Genomic DNA, 13,955 nt, shown 5'->3' with positions numbered 1-13,955 from the left:
TTACCTCTTGAATCATATGGTCACCTCCTTGAGTCCAATAACCATAAGTTTTGGGCTGGGGAGATAGCTCAGTTGGTAAAGTGCTTGCCTTGCAAGCACAAAGCCGTGGGTTCGATTCCCAGCACCACAAAAAAAAAAAAAATAAAAAAATAACCATAAGTTTTCTATCTCATATTTTATAAATGAATAAATGAAGGAATTTTACACACATTGAACTAAATGCCTAAGGCAGAAAAAGTGTTTGGGATTCATAATACTTTCAAATTATATCCAAAATGTAACGTAAAGTTTTCTTTTTTAAAAATATTTTTTAGTTATCAATGAACCTTTATTTAATTAATTTATTCATATGTAGTGCTGAGGGTCGAACCCAGGGCCTCACCCATGCCAGGCAAGTGCTCCACCACTGAGCCACAACCCCAGTCCTAATAGAAAGTTTTCTAAAATCACCTCCAGACTAAGAGATCCTACATTAATTTTTTATACCACACATGTGTTTTTTAAAAAAAGAATGAAACATTGACTTCATCACCAGTATACTTACAACATTTTTTACTTAAGATACTAACTTTATATCACACATAAGATTTTCTTAGACAAAGTTGCCTCTGGATTCTTCTTTTCTTTTTTCATAAATCAAATATCCAAAAGCTGGCTCATATAATACCTTACTTTATTCGTCTCTAAGTCATTCACTTTAGAATAAAAAACTGCAGGGGAAACAAAGGTGGGAAATGGATTATTGCCCTGATTTCCCAGTACGTTTTAGACTGCCTGCTAATCCTGATGTGGTAGCTGGTCACCAAGACTTTGATCTCCCTGGGAAGTCCAAGGTTGAAAGAGTGAAGACATTTGTGAGGAGGATGTCCTTTCACATAGTGATACGTTCAGAAAAATAAACAAACTTCATCTTTAAGAAAATCAGAAGGAAGAATCTCCAATAGCCGCTCCTCCTGGGAAATGATTCTCTGTACCATAAAGGCCTTCTTGTGTAAGAGGGCTTCTTTTCTTAAGGATCTTGATTTTCTACCTCAGGGTCTTATAAGAAGCATGATCAACACAGAGGCACTTTGAGTTTGTTGAATTTCACTCAATTGTTATAGATAATAATTTCTCCATAAGTGTTAGTGAAAAATGGAACATCACATCTCATTGGGGCTATTGCTCTCCAAGTGAATGTGAAGATTTTTCTCACATACATTCTATGAAAGGAGGTTGAAACTCAGGTTTTGTCTACTTATTTATGGATTTGTTAGTGTGTTTGGTTGGCTGGTTTGTTATGGATTCTGGTTGATCACAAGAGAATAAGAAAGTATGTTACAAATCATGAGTTTCAAAGTCAGACAAGGCTAGTTAAATCCTAATTCCTTCAGTTTACTAGCTATACAACTGTGGGCAAGTTCTTTAATTTCTCTAAGTCTCAGTTTTCTTACTTACATAATGGGATTATAATCCCTAATAGCCAGGGTTGCTAAAAGGATTATATGAGACAAGGTATACAAATTGCCTACTCAGTATAAGGACAAGCAAGGTAAGCATTAGGCATATAGCTATTTTTATGTCTCGTATTACCTTATAAGGTCACAGTTAGCATTCAGCAAGTTGTATGTATATATCTACACACACCCTTACCATGGATCTTGACATGTAATAAATGCTAGTGTTCAGGTTCTATAAAAACACAATTCAGTGTAGATAGGAGCCATTTCCTTACCAACCCAGGAGTCTTCTGGCCAAGTGTTTCCATGTGCCATTAGAGCCCATACATAGGTCACCTCAAGCATATACCAAACGCTTCATCAATCTCTCACCCTGAATAAACTCTAAAAATGCTTCCCGACAGCCAGAAATCACCAGATGTTCAAATCATCATCAGGACGTTCAGATCTGCTGTAGGAATCCTGGTGAACAGGACTACAATGCTGTGGCGCTTTGGGCTGTTGAAAACACCACGCTAGGACTAGGGATTGAAGATGCTCAGCTGAGCTATTTCCAGCCCTGCTTGCACTTCCCAGCTTTACCTGGATGGGAAGTGTGCCCAAAGTAGATTTATCATCTGTGCCATCCAAATAATTATGGCCTGACTGGTCCCCAGTGTCACATCCTCAAGTCTCTTCACATGACTCATCCCTCAGCGGGAAAGCAGGAAGCACTCCATTTGGGGGAGGAAGTCAAAAGGACACCACGCCTCAGGACAATACCCTTCTTACCCAAGCGGTGTTGTTATTCTTCTCATCTACCAGGCAACACCCAAACAGCAGTTTAATCACAGCATCAGAGGGGAAGCTCAGGGCTGCGAGTTTACTCCAGAGTCTCACATCAGGGACATCCTGTGTTATAACCAAAAGCCTGTTCCCCAACACCAGCTGACAGCTGGTGGTCTCAAAGAACAGACCTTTCACCTGAAAGCACAGAGGCCTCAACCCCTCTCAGTGTATTGTGGCATTTATTTTGGAAGTGGCACGTGTATAGACGGCTGTAAGCAATGGGTGTGTTTTGCACATATTTATGCAGGCACACATGTCCGTGCATGAGAAGTTTTGGCACACAAAGGAAACTACTGTGAAAATCCTTGTTGCCAAGATTATCTTTTTTTTTTTTTTAAATTTTTATAATCAGTTTGCATTTTAAAAAATAAGCCTGAGTCTACACCAAGATGTGACATCTTTTATGAAGTGAGGGTACATTTCCATTTTAATGAGTCAGAAATTACCTCATCTCCCACTTCTTTTCAGAAGGTCTGGAGTGGCCAGGAATGTCACTGAAAGTTGGGAAGGGGTGGGGGTGGAAAGTCAGGAAGAGTCACACACCGTGAAGCTCAGTCTCATCCTTTTTTCTGCCCCAGACCCACATTCTAATTGGAGGCTTTAAAGGAATGAAAGATTGGCTAGCCCTAGCTCATTCATGACTTCAGTCTTCTACTGTCACTGAGAATTTGACTTCTGAATTGGAAATGGAAATGATTAAGAGATATTTATTATTGAAAAGTTGTTTTTACAATTGTGTGTATTTTTACCATGTATCAGTAAGGATAAGAGATTTTTATTGTCAGAAATAATGAGAATAGGGATGGGGGAGGTTCACTGGATTGGACACGGGAGTCGGGAGAAAGGAGGAGGGATGGGAATGGAAAAGACAGTAGAATAAACTGGACATCACTTCCCCACGTTCATATATGAATACACCGCCAGTGTAACTCCACATCATGTTCAACCACAAACATGGGAAGTTATATTCCATGTATGTATGTATGGTATGTCAAAATAAATTCTACTATCATGTACAACTAAAAAGAACAATTTTTTCAAAATTATCAAAAAATAAAAAGCAGGCGGATTCAAGATGGCGGACGAGAGGGTGGCTGCGTTTCGTGTTGCTCCAGGACTCAGGACTCAAGAAGAGGAGATATAGAGAGACTTGGGACCAACTCAAAGCAGCCAGGTGAGTGTCTCCCATTGGGGAGGCGTTCCGGACAGGGCGGTAGCCCCGAACGCAGGGATCTTTGAGAAATAGAGCTGCCGGCGAGACACCCCTCCCCCCCACTGGAGCAGTGAACACGGACAACTGGGAGCATCAGAGAGGTGGCTGCTCAGCACAGCTCTTGGACTCGGCGCAACCCACCCGGGCTCTGGGAGGCTGCCCAAAGGAGAGGGTGTGCGGTGAGCTGTTTGGACTGAAAGCGACCACCCCTGAACACAGGGGGCTGCCCAGAGGAGAAGGAGAAATACGGACTCAGCACGTCGCTTGGACTTGGAGCAGCTGCACCAGGGCTCCGGGCGGCTATCCGGTGGAGCAGCGTGGTAAGGGATTTGGACTCAGAGCATCCGCTCCTAAACACAGGGGGGTTGTATGGAGGAGGAGGAGGAGTGCGGCGGGGTGCTTGGGCTCGGAGTGACTGCACCAGGGCTACGGGTGGCAGTCGGGACGAGGAGGTGCACAGTGAGTTCCTGGGACTCGTGACGAACGCACCAGATCTCTGGGTGACTGCCTGGTGGAGAAGGAGGTGCATGGTGGGTCACTTGGACTTAGAGCGACTGCAAGGAACACCAGGTGGCTGCTGGAGGAAAAGGCGTGTGGCGGGTCACTGGGACTCGGAGCAACTGTAAGGGGCTCCAGGTGGCTGCTCAGAGGAGGGGCCACATAGCCAGGCGAAAAGTGCAGAGCAGGGTCCCAGGGCCTAGGTGGCTTCTTGGTGGAAGAGCCGCACAGACAAACTGAGGGGCGGAGCGAAGGCTCCAGGACTGCAGGCAGCTTCTCTGAGGAGAGGCAGCCTAAGGAGATTCGATTGCGAAGGGCGAGGCTTCCAGGCCCAGGAGGTAGGTCTGGGTCCCTGGGAACATTGCAGAAAAAGGCTGCCCAGCCCAGGCGGTAGTTGCGAATTGAACAGAACCTCTAGGAGGGTAACTGACCAGCGAGACCTCCCCACCGGGTGAGTCCTCCCTGCCGGGTGGGGTTCTCCCAAAAGGACTGTAAAACCAGAGACACGGGCCCAAACTGGCCTTGCATCAGCCCACATCCTACTTCCCCTTTGGATGACCATTCGTCAGCAAGTGAAGGTACCTCTGCCCACTAGCAGGAATATACCCCACCGGAAGGCCACCACCCCTAGGGAGTCAGCTTCCTTGTGGAGCACCGCATTATCAACTTCCTCCAAGACTTCAGGCTACTGAAGGCTAAGAGGGGATATACTAGAAATCTTCAGGGATATTATAAGTCAATAGAGGAAATCTGCAATATCACAGCGGTCAACTGATACCTGAACAATATGAGAAAACAAGGAAAGAAAATGCCGCAAACAAATCTAGATGTTACATCAATGAAACCCAACGACAGCATGGCAGAAGAAATGACAGAAAGGGAGTTCAGAATGTACATAATTAAAATGATCAGGGAAGCAAATGACAAGATGCAAGAGCAAATGCAGTCACTGAATGATCGCACCAGTCGACAGTTAAAAGAGCAAATATAGGAAGCAAAAGATCATTTCAATAAAGAGTTAGAGATATTGAAAAAAAAAACAAACAGAAATCCTTGAGATGAAGGAAACAATAAACCAAATTAAGAACTCCATAGAAAGCATAACCAATAGGATAGAACACCTGGAAGACAGAACCTCAGATATGGAAGACAAAATATTTAACCTTGAAAACAAAGTGGACCAAACAGAGAAGATGGTAAGAAATCATGAACAGAATCTCCAAGAACTATGGGATATCATGAAAAGGCCAAATTTAAGAATTATTGGGATTGAGGAAGGTTTAGAGAAACAGACCAAAGGAATGAACAATCTATTCAATGAAATACTATGAGAAAATTTCCCAAATCTGAAGAATGAAATGGAAGATCAAGTACAAGAGGCTTATAGGACTCCAAATATACAAAATTACAACAGACCCACACCAAGGCACATTATAATGAAAATACCTAACATGCAAAATAAAGACAGAATTTTAAAAGCCACAAGAGAGAGGAATCAAATTACATTCAGGGGGAAATCAATACGGATATCAACAGATTTTTTCAATCCAGACCCTAAAAGCTAGAAGGGCCTGGAATAACATTTTTCAAGCCCTGAAAGAAAATGGATGCCAACCAAGAATCTTATACCCAGCAAAACTTACCTTCAAATTTGATGATGAAATAAAATCCTTCCATGATAAACAAAAGCTAAAAGAATTTACAAAAAGAAAGCCAGCATTACAGAACATTCTCAGCAAAATATTCCACGAGGAAGAGATGAAAAGCAAAGAAGCAAATCAGCAATGGGAGGAACTATCCTAAAGGAATTGTCAAATAAAGGAAGAACCAAGTCGTGTCAAAATAAATAAATAAATAAATAAAATAAACCAAATGACCGGGAATACTAATCATATCTCAATAATAACCCTGAATATTAATGGCCTGAACTCATCAATCAAAAGACATAGACTGGCAGATTGGATCAAAAAGAAAGATCCAACAATATGTTGCCTGCAAGAGACTCACCTCATAGAAAGAGATACCCATAGACTAAAGGTGAAAGGATGGGGAAAAACATACCATGCACATGGACTCAGCAAAAAAGCTGGGGTATCCATCCTCATTTCAGATAATGTGGACTTCAAGTCAAAGTTAGTCAGAAGGGACAAAGAAGGACATTACATATTGCTTAAGGGAACCATAAATCAGCAAGACATAACAATCATAAACATCTATGCCCCAAACAGTGGCCCATCCATGTATCATCCATGTATGTCAAACAAATCCTTCTCAATTTCAGAAACCAAATAGACCACAACACAATAATACTAGGTGATTTTAACACACCTCTCTCACCACTGGACAGATCTTCCAAACAAAAATTAAACAAAGAAACCATAGATCTCAATAACACAATCAATAATTTAGACTTAACGGACATTTATAGAATATACCATCCAACCAAGAGCGAATACACTTTCTTCTCAGCAGCACATGGATCCTTCTCTAAAATAGACCATATATTATGCCACAAAGGTAATGTAAGCAAATACAAGAAGATAGAGACACTACCTTGTATTCTATCAGATCATAATGGATTGAAATTAGAAATAAATGAAAGAGTAAAAAACAGAAGCTACTCCAACGCCTGGAGATTAAACAATATGCTATTACATGATGAATGGATAACAGAAGATATTAGGAAGGAAATTAAAAAATTCTTAGAGGTAAATGAGAACAAAGAAACATCATATCAAAATCTCTGGGACACTATGAAAGCAGTACTTAGAGGAAAATTTATTTCATGGAGCGCATTCAATAAAAGAAGTAAAAATCAACAAATAAACGACCTAACACTACAGCTCAAAGCCCTAGAAAAAGAACAGACCAACACCAAAAGTAGTAGAAGACAGGAAATAGTTAAACTCAAAGCTGAAATCAACAAAATTGAAACAAAAGAAACAATACAAAAAATTGACAAAATAAATAGTTGTTTCTTTGAAAAAATAAACAAAATTGATAAACCCTTAGCCACTCTAACAAAGAGAAGACGAGAGAAAACCCAAATCACTAAAATTCGGAATGAACAAGGAAATATCACAACAGACACGATTGAAATACAAAACATAATTAGAAGCTATTTTGAAAATCTATATTCCAACAAAATAGAAAATTTCGAAGACATCAACAGGTTTCTAGAGACATATGAAATGCCTAAACTGAACGAGGAGGACATACACAATTTAAATAGAACAATTTCAAGTAATGAAGTAGAAGAGGTCATCAAAAGCCTACCAACAAAGAAAAGTCCAGGACCAGATGGGTTCTCAGCCGAGTTCTACAAAACCTTTAAAGAAGAGCTCATTCCAATACTTCTCAAAGTATTCCATGAAATAGAAGAGGAGGGAACCCTCCCAAACTCATTCTATGAAGCCAATATTACCCTGATACCCAAACCAGACAGAGACAAATCGAGGAAAGAAAATTTCAGACCGATATCATTAATGAACATTGACACAAAAATTCTCAATAAAATTTTAGCAAATCGCATACAAAAATATATTAAAAAGATAGTGCACCACGATCAAGTGGGTTTTATCCCAGGGATGCAAGGTTGATTCAACATCCGGAAATCAATAAATGTCATTCACCATATCAATAGACTTAAAGTCAAGAATCACATGATTATTTCAATAGATGCAGAAAAAGCATTTGATAAAATACAGCACCCCTTCATGCTCAAAACACTAGAAAAAATAGGGATAGTGGGAACATTCCTTAACATTGTAAAGGCCATCTATGCTAAGCCCATGGCTAATATCATTCTAAATGGTGAAAAACTGAAAGCATTCCCCCTAAAAACTGGAACAAGACAGGGATGCCCTCTTTCACCATTCCTATTCAATATCGTTCTTGAGACTCTAGCCAGAGCAATTAGACAGACCAAGGAAATTAAAGGAATAAGAATAGGAAAAGAAGAACTCAAACTATCCCTATTTGTGGATGATATGATTATATACTTAGAGGAACCAGGAAATTCCACCAGAAAACTTTTAGAACTCATAAGTGAATTCAGTAAAGTAGCAGGTTACAAGATCAATGCTCATAAATCCAATGCATTTTTATACATAAGTGATGAATCCTCAGAAAAAGAAATTATGAAAACTACCCCATTCACGATAGCATCAAAAAAAATAAAATACTTGGGAATCTATCTCACAAAAGAGGTGAAAGTCCTCTACAATGAGAACTACAGAACGCTAAAGAAAGAAATTAAAGAAAACCTTAGAAGATGGAAAGATCTTCCATGTTCTTGGATAGGCCGAATTAATATTGTCAAAATGGCCATACTACCAAAAGTGCTCTACAGATTCAATGCAATTCCAATTAAAATCCCAATGATGTACCGTACAGAAATAGAGCAAGCAATCATGAAATTCATCTGGAAGAATAAGAAACCCAGAATAGCTAAAGCAATCCTTCGCAGGAAAAATGAAGCAGGGAGTATCGCAATACCCGAACTTCAACTTTATTACAAAGCAATAGTAACAAAGACGGCATGGTATTGGTACCAAAATAGACAGGTAGATCAATGGTACACGGACACAAACCCAAATAAATACAACTTTCTAATACTAGACAAAGGTGCCAAAAATATGCAATGGAGAAAAGATAGCCTCTTCAACAAATGGTGCTGGGAGAATTGGAAATCCATATGCAACAGAATGAAACTAAACCCATATCTCTCACCCTGCACAAAACTCAACTCAAAATGGATTAAGGACCTTGAAATCAGACCAGAGACTCTGCAGATTATAGAAGAAAAAGTAGGTCCTGATCTTCAACATGTCGGCCTAGGACCAGACTTCCTCAACAGGACTCCCATAGCACAAGAAATAAAAGCAAGAATCAATAACTGGGATAGATTCAAACTAAAAAGCTTTCTCTCAGCAAAGGAAACTATCAGTAATGTGAAGAAAGAGCCTACAGAGTGGGAGAATATCTTTGCCAATCATACTTCAGATAGAGCACTAATCTCCAGAATCTATAAAGAACTCAAAAAACTCTACACCAAGAATACAAATAATCCAATCAACAAATGGGCTAAGGAAATGAACAGACACTTCACAGAAGAAGATGTACAAGCAATCAACAAACATGAAAAAATGTTCAACATCTCTAGTAATAAGAGAAATGCAAATCAAAACCACCCTAAGATTCCATCTCACCCCAATTAGAATGGCGATTATCAAAAATACAAGCAACAGGTGTTGGCGAGGATGTGGGGAGAAAGGTACACTCATACATTGCTGGTGGGGCTGCAAATTAGTGCAGCCACTCTGGAAAGCAGTGTGGAGATTCCTTAGAAAACTTGGAATGGAACCACCATTTGACCCAGCTATCCCACTCCTTGGCCTATACCCAAAGGACTTAAAATCAGCATAGTACAGAGATACAGCCACATCAATGTTCATAGCTGCTCAATTCAAAATAGCCAGATTGTGGAACCAACCTAGATGTCCTTCAATTGATGAGTGGATAAAGAAACTGTGGTATATATATACAATGGAATATTACTCTGCCATAAAGAATGATAAAATTATGGCATTTGCAGGCAAATGGATGAAATTGAAGACATCATGTTAAGTGAGATAAGCCAATCTCAAAAAACTAAAGGACGAATGATCTCGCTGATAAGTGGATGATGACACATAAGGGGGAGGGTGGGGGGAGTTAGTGTTAGGGTTAGGGTTAGGGTTAGAGTTAGGGAGGGGGACAAGAATGGAGGAAGAAAGGACTGTTTCAAGGGAACAGAAGGGTGGGAGGGGTGGGGGGGAAGGGAAAAAATAATAGAATGAATCAAACAACATTACTATATGTAAATTTATGATTATACAAATGGTATGCCTTTAACCCATGTACAAACAGACAAACAACATGTATCCCATTTGTTTACAATAAAAAAAAAGAAAAAAAAAAATACACAGTCCTAACAAATCTAAAAATGGTAAGTTACACTAAGCATAGGTAACAATAAACCATGCGATTTATGTAAATGCACTGCTTCAGTTTTACTACTACATATATAAAAAAATAGTGTGATGAATTTATGATAGCTGATGATACTGTGATGATTTTAGTTCATTAAAAATGTATAGGACTTCAATAAAGGAGACTCTAGCTTCATGAGTTAAAACTAAAAAAATAAAAATAAAAAAAATAAAATAAAAATAAAAAAATATAAAAAGCAGTCAAACAAAAAAAAAGAAATATTGAGAATATATTCTAATGATCTACATCTATAAAACAGTCAAATTATTTTCAGGTTCCATGTGTCTAAAATTGTCATCATTTAATGAATTTCTTTTAGTCAATGATTACCTAAGAGCTAGATACTTAGATACTCCACAACCACGCAAGCTATGTTTGAGTTTCTCATTTTACAGGTAAGAAAACTGAGGTGTAAATTTCTGGTCTGATATCACATAGCCAGGAAGCAAAAAATCTCATTTTGACCCAAGAACATTGGAGACCTACTAGGTCATATGCTTGCTACCAGGGAAATGTCCTCTTCATTCATTAAGGAACTTACATAGTATAGGATGAATTGCAAAGTTTGCAATTTAATGAACAATTTATGAATGTTTTATAAGGACTTAAATCACCTCAACAACATACTGGTAATCCAGAGGCCACTTAGAGGCATCTCCTCATTGATTTGATCATAAGAGCTGCAAGTTCCTTGAGCCACCTAAATAAATGTGGCATTTGTTTCACACATCAGAGGTAGCAGATGACACTGCTGTGAGCATGCATGACTCACTCCTTAGGTTTCTTTACTCTTGCTTTAGATACCACGCTCAAAAGCCTGCCTTGTAGCTTCCCAGCCTTTAGCAGAGATAAAACACTAAAAGGGGAAAGGAGGGTGGGTGTCTAGGAGCAGGAATGTTGACTTCAGTATAAAGCAAGAACCAGCAACTTGGATCAAGGAGGAAAACAAAAGCTTCAGAATTCTGTGATGCTCTGCTGCCACTTACTGTGAGGCACAAACTCCTGCTCAACTCTGAAGCCTCAAAGGGCACCAGTTGACCGAAGCGCAAACAAGTGCTGAAGTTTGTAAAAATAACACAGTCATATGTCTCATAAAATTTTAAATTTTACCTAAGAAAAAAGGGGAGAAACAGAACACAATTTATAAATATATCTTCCAAAAATATTTTGATACTTAAAGGAAGTTTATTTCTTTCTTTTATTGAAAACCAATCTCCTTCTTTCTTTTTATGTTTACTATTAGTGTTTAAGACATTTTCAAAGTGCAACCAATTTTCAGAAAAGCATACAATTTGTAATTGTTTAATGAACTATCACAAAGTAAACATTTCATCACCCAAGTCAAGAAGGACCCTCTCATCATGTTTCAAAGATGTTAAAAGTTGTTTGTTTTTAACAGACATGTATTTAGTGACAAGAGAATCTCTAGTGTTGACAGAGGGAGGTTTCCAGCTTTTCTGGAAGGGCTCACCAGCTCTGCTTTGCTGTTCACCCACACTTCTGACCACCATGGTCCCATGAATCTCCAAATCAGGAGCAGTTCTTTCTCTACCTTTACACTTTGCACCTGATCTTAGATCCACCTCTCAGTCTACTTCTCCTCAGTTCTTTGAAGCTACCTCTGATGTTTTCCAAGCAGGATTATATCTGGACTTCCTAGGACCATTGAACGGAGAGTCACTGAGCCCCTGGGAATGGTCAGATCCAGGCCTGCCTGGTCTGTGCTTCTTGATGCTTTAGTTTCAACCCTACAAAACAGTCTCATTAAGTCTCTGTTCTGTAAAAAGAGTAAGAGACCATGTCCTGATCAGCTAAGCCATTGATCTAGCCAAGAAAAACAGCATGTGATATCATTTAAAAATTTATTCTTCCCTTTAATTTCCCCCAAATAGATAAGGATGGGTTATTGCTGGGAACCGCATTTTGTAGCCAACAGATCCGGCAACCAACTAATTTGGGATTGGCTTCCCAAAGTACCATCTCTCCAGTAGCAAAAGGATAAAAATAACATTAAATGGGTAAACTAAAATAATTTCCAGGAGGAATGGCAAACAACAAATGATTTTTTATAAGTTTTTCTTTAATAGCAATATGTCCTTGGGGAGGTGTCAATGGGACACAGTTCACAGCAAAGAGATTAGAGAGGGAAAAAAACAATGAGTGAAAAAGAAAACCATAAAGCAAACCAGGAAATATTTCTACTCACAGAATACATCTCCAACAAAAACTTGGAAAAGATATTTTAATGCATATGACAGAGGGGGTATGTTTTTTAATCTACAAAAGGCTTTTATGATCTTAGAACTATAGATATAACCTATAAGAGTACTAGACAAATGACTTAAACTAGTCACTCACAGATTAAAAACAAGAACTACTAAGAAATATTTTTTTAAATGCTTAACCTCTTACAATAATTAGGGATTAAGTTTAAGGAATTAATTAATTAAGATTAGTGATAGAGAGATAAAAGACAACAGACAAAATAACAATTATGCCTTTTTTCCTCCTGGCTAATTTTTCAAAGTTTGAAATTACCATGCTGAAAAATTGACAAAACAAGTTTAGCCACACACTGTTGTGAGCAATGTAAATTGGTGCAGGCTTTCTAAGTTATAATTAGAAAATCTTTACTGAATTTTAAATTTCACATAATGTCCACACAATTCCACTGGTAAGAACTTACGCCACAAAAGTACATCAAAATATATGTATAAGAACATCCCTTTCATCACTGTTTATAAGAAAGAAACCCAACATAACTCTGTTCAACAATAGGAATAGGTTAAATAAATTATAGCAGCCCCTTCAACAGCAAACTTGGTGGGGGCTGGGGTTGTGGCTCAGTGGTAGAGCGCTCACCTAGCATGTGTGAGGAGGCACTGAGTTCAATTCTCAGCACCACATATAAATAAATGAATAAAATAAAGGTCTATCAACAGCTAAAGAATATTTTTAAAAGAATAGAAAAGAAAACTCGGTGGCATAATGTGGCTAAACTGCCTGACAAGGATTTTCTCTGGGGCTGGGGTTGTGGCGCAGTGGCAGAGCGCTTGCCTAGCATGTGTGAGGCACTGGGTTTGATTCTCAGCACCACATATAAATAAAATAGAGGTCTGTTGACAACAACAACAACAACAACAAATTTAAAAAAAAGATTTTCTCTGATATACACTCCATGAAGAAAAGCAGGATTCATACAGACCATACAAATGATGTGATCCCATTCATGGGGGTGTAAAGGTTCACATGTTTTTAATGTATGTACCATTATGCAGTCATTGCTCATAACAACGTATTGAAATCTCAAAGTTTAGAACAATAGTTTATGATGTTTGACTTTCTGAGGGCTCTGGTGAAGTTGCGTTGGTGACACCTGGACTTGCTCAGGTGGCTGCAGTGAGCTGGGGGTTGGTAAGGGCTGGGTGGACTGTCACTGTCTTGAAACCCTTAACACTTTTATTTTGGAACTTGGTTGCGTAAGTGAAGTCCAACGGAACAGTGGATATGCACCCGAGCAGGGGACATACACACAGATGTGTGCCTATTGCGTGCTGCCATTCCATCTCGCACAATGTTGGCAGTGCCCAATGAGACCAGAATTCTGAGGCATGACTCAAAGCAAGTCCAAGGTAAGCATGCTACTTCTTCCATGAGTAAATCCAGGTGCTGCCAGCCCCAGAGGCGCCATTTTCTGTTTTAACCCGAGTTTGCTTTGAACACAGATGGAAAGCAAGAGGATTGGCAAAGGAACGCTGTCATATCCTTTCTGGTTACGCTACTTCCACGCATTAGCCAAACACACCAAAAACAATGACATAAAGGACAAGGAAAGAGGGCGACTATTTTTCCTTCAGGTTCTTCCTTACTCATGAGTAAACTTGAGAGAAAGTGTTGGTATGCCTCAAGAAGAGAAACAAACCAGTTCAATCAGTTTTATGCAT

The 13,955-nt window shown here is 39.2% G+C and overlaps 1 protein-coding gene and 1 long non-coding RNA gene across 3 annotated transcripts in view; one reads left to right on the top strand and one right to left on the bottom strand.

Annotated features, from left to right (window-relative positions):
- The window catches only part of RAPGEF4 (Rap guanine nucleotide exchange factor 4), a 290,423-nt gene that overhangs the window by 202,858 nt on the left and 73,610 nt on the right, over positions 1-13,955 (bottom strand). The window lies entirely within an intron of this gene.
- Positions 1,733-13,156, top strand: LOC306658283. Its single transcript, XR_013763010.1, has 2 exons — positions 1,733-3,331; positions 10,212-13,156. It is a non-coding gene; the product is annotated as an uncharacterized lncRNA (long non-coding RNA).

This window comes from Sciurus vulgaris, assembly GCF_902686455.1.
Source record: "Sciurus vulgaris genome assembly, chromosome: 3".
NCBI classification, from domain to species: domain Eukaryota; kingdom Metazoa; phylum Chordata; class Mammalia; order Rodentia; family Sciuridae; genus Sciurus; species Sciurus vulgaris.
This window is presented reverse-complemented; position numbering and strand designations above follow the sequence as displayed.